The sequence below is a fragment of the Arachis stenosperma genome, chromosome 3, assembly GCF_014773155.1.
Source record: "Arachis stenosperma cultivar V10309 chromosome 3, arast.V10309.gnm1.PFL2, whole genome shotgun sequence".
Lineage (NCBI taxonomy): Eukaryota > Viridiplantae > Streptophyta > Magnoliopsida > Fabales > Fabaceae > Arachis > Arachis stenosperma.
In genome coordinates, this window is record NC_080379.1 from 57,097,034 (window position 1) to 57,099,604 (window position 2,571).

The 2,571-nt window shown below is 43.0% G+C and overlaps 1 non-coding gene across 1 annotated transcript; it reads left to right on the forward strand.

Annotated features, from left to right (window-relative positions):
* The first annotated feature begins 2,193 nt into the window (after positions 1-2,193).
* LOC130971925 (small nucleolar RNA R71) lies at positions 2,194-2,301 on the forward strand. The gene has a single exon (XR_009083125.1). It is a non-coding gene; the product is annotated as a small nucleolar RNA R71 (small nucleolar RNA).
* The last annotated feature ends 270 nt before the right edge of the window (positions 2,302-2,571 follow it).

Sequence of the window (2,571 nt, forward strand, 5' to 3'; positions counted from 1 at the left end):
TGAAGAAGAGAGAGAGTGGTGGGGTAGGTGGGGATCCTGTGGGGTCCACAGATCCTGAGGTATCAAGAAAAATTCATCCCTGCACCAAGTGGCGAGCAAAATTGCTCTCTGTGCCAATTCTGGCATTAAACGCCGGGCTTGTGCCCATTTCTGGCGTTTAACGCCAGCTTCTTGCCCTTTCCTGGCGTTTAACGCCAGTCTGGTGCCCCTTTCTGGCGTTTAACGCCCAGAATGGTGCCAGACTGGGCGTTAAACGCCCATTTGCTAGCTTCACTGGCACTTAAACGCCAGCAAGTTCTCCTCCAGGGTGTGCTATTTTTATTTCTATTTTTCATTCTGTTTTTGCTTTTTCAATTGATTTTGTGACTTCCCATGATCATCAACCTACAGAAAACATAAAATAACAAAGGAAAATAGATTAAATATAACATTGGGTTGCCTCCCAACAAGCGCTTCTTTAATGTCAGTAGCTTGACAGTGGGCTCTCATGGAGCCTCACAGATACTCAGAGCAATGTTGGAACCTCCCAACACCAAACTTAGAGTTTGAATGTGGGGGTTCAACACCAAACTTAGAATTTGGTTGTGGCCTCTCAACACCAAACTTAGAGTTTGAGTGTGGGGGCTCTGTTTGACTCTGTTTTGAGAGAAGCTCTTCATGCTTCCTCTCCATGGTGACAGAGGGGTATCCTTGAGCCTTAAACACAAAGGACTCTTCATTCCCTTGAATGATCAATTCTCCTCTATCCACATCAATCACAGCCTTTGCTGTGGCTAGGAAGGGACTGCCAAGGATGATGGATTCATCTATGCACTTCCCAGTCTCTAGGACTATGAAATCAGCAGGGATGTAATGGTCTTCAATCTTCACCAGAACATCCTCTACAAGTCCATAAGCTTGTTTTCTTGAGTTATCTGCCATCTCTAGTGAGATTCTTGCAGCTTGTACCTCAAAGATCCCTAGCTTCTCTATTACAGAGAGAGGCATGAGGTTTATACTTGACCCTAGGTCACACAGAGCCTTCTTAAAGGTCATGGTGCCTATGGTACAAGGTATTGAAAACTTCCCAGGATCTTGTCTCTTTTGAGGTAATCTCTGCCTAGACAAGTCATCCAGTTCTTTGGTGAGCAAAGGGGGTTCATCCTCCCAAGTCTCATTACCAAATATCTTGTCATTTAGCTTCATGATTGCTCCATGGTATTTAGCAACTTGCTCTTCAGTGACATACTCATCCTCTTCAGAGGAAGAATACTCATCAGAGCTCATGAATGGCAGAAGTAAATCCAATGGAATCTCTATGGTCTCAGTGTGAGCCTCAGATTCCCATGGTTCCTCATTGGGGAACTCATTGGAGGCCAGTGGACGTCCATTGAGGTCTTCCTCAGTGGCGTTCACTGCCTCTTCCTCCTCTCCTAGTTCGGCCGTGTGGATCATGTTAATGGCCTTGCATTCTCCTTTTGGATTCTCTTCTGTATTGCTTGGAAGAGTACTAGGAGAGAGTTCAGTAATTTTCTTGCTTAGCTGTCCCACTTGTGCCTCCAAGTTTCTAATAGAGGACCTTGTTTCAGTCATGAAACTTTGAGTGGTTTTGATTAGATCAGAGACCATGGTTGCTAAGTCAGAGTGATTCTTCTTAGAATTCTCTGTCTGTTGCTGAGAAGATGATGGAAAAGGTTTGCCATTGCTAAACCTGTTTCTTCCACCATTATTATTGTTGAAACCTTGTTGAGGTCTCTGTTGATCCTTTCATGAGAAATTTGGATGATTTCTCCATGAAGAATTATAGGTGTTTCCATAGGGTTCTCCCATGTAATTCACCTCTTCCATTGAAGGGTTCTCAGGATCATAAGCTTCTTCTTCAGATGAAGCATCCTTAGTACTGTCTGGTGCATTTTGTATTCCAGACAGACTTTGAGAAATCAAATTGACTTGCTGAGTCAATATTTTGTTCTGAGCCAATATGGCATTCAGAGTATCAATCTCAAGAACTCCTTTCTTCTGATTTGTCCCATTGTTCACAGGATTCCTTTCAGAAGTGTACATGAATTGGTTATTTGCAACCATTTCATTTAGTTCTTGAGCTTCTGTAGGTGTCTTCTTCAGATGAAGAGATCATCCAGCAGAGCTATCCAAAGACATCTTGGACAGTTCAGACAGACCATCATAGAAAATACCTATGATGCTCCATTCAGAAAGCATATCAGAGGGACACTTTCTGATCAATTGTTTGTATCTTTCCCAAGCTTCATAGAGGGATTCTCCTTCCTTCTGTCTGAAGGTTTGGACTTCCACTCTAAGCTTACTCAATTTTTGAGGTGGAAAGAACTTTGCCAAGAAGGCATTGACTAGCTTTTCCCAAGAGTTCAGGCTTTCTTTAGGTTGTGAGTCCAACCATATCCTAGCTCTGTCTCTTACAGCAAAAGGGAATAGCATAAGTCTGTAGACCTCAGGGTCAACCCCATTAGTCTTGACAGTCTCACAGATTTGCAAGAATTCAGCTAAAAACTGATGAGGATCTTCCAATGGAAGTCCATGGAACTTGCAATTCTGTTGCATTAGAGAAACTAATTG